Source organism: Myotis brandtii, unplaced genomic scaffold (genome assembly GCF_000412655.1).
Source record: "Myotis brandtii unplaced genomic scaffold, ASM41265v1 scaffold169, whole genome shotgun sequence".
Lineage (NCBI taxonomy): Eukaryota > Metazoa > Chordata > Mammalia > Chiroptera > Vespertilionidae > Myotis > Myotis brandtii.
In genome coordinates, this window is record NW_005356215.1 from 134,043 (window position 1) to 134,583 (window position 541).

The window sequence follows — 541 nt, forward strand, 5'->3', positions numbered from 1 at the left end:
CCGGGCGGCCGCAGGAGACCGGCCTTGGCCATGCCCGCTGTCCCAGGTTCCCAGCCCTCACTACCTCGCTTGGAATAAGGCGGTAGCCCGTGACTGAATTAGTGGTGGGGGGTCTGGAGCACAGTTAGTCCTGGGAATAGCTCAGCCAGGAAAGGGGCACGCGGGGTCCTTTGTTGGTGACCAAACGCGGCAGAACCGGGCTCCTGGGTGTCGATGCTGCGCAGCTGTGTGTCCCTGGAAGGCGCGTCTGCAATAAAGCGCGAGGACTGTTCTGAGCTTCGGCCCCAGCTTCCTCCCCCTTCGGACAGTGTCCTGAGATCCCAGCGTGTGGCCGCTGTGAGCCGCGGCGGACCTTGGGGTTGACGACGTCCCCTTGTCCTTTCCGCTCTGCCTCTGGCTTAGGGGCAGCAGGAGCTCTACCTGACCAGCCATGTGTTATTATTATTATTATTATGATAATAATTATTATTTCTAGAGGCCCGGTGCACGAAATTCGTGCACAGGTAGGGTCCCTAGACCTGGCTGGTGATCAGGTCCAATC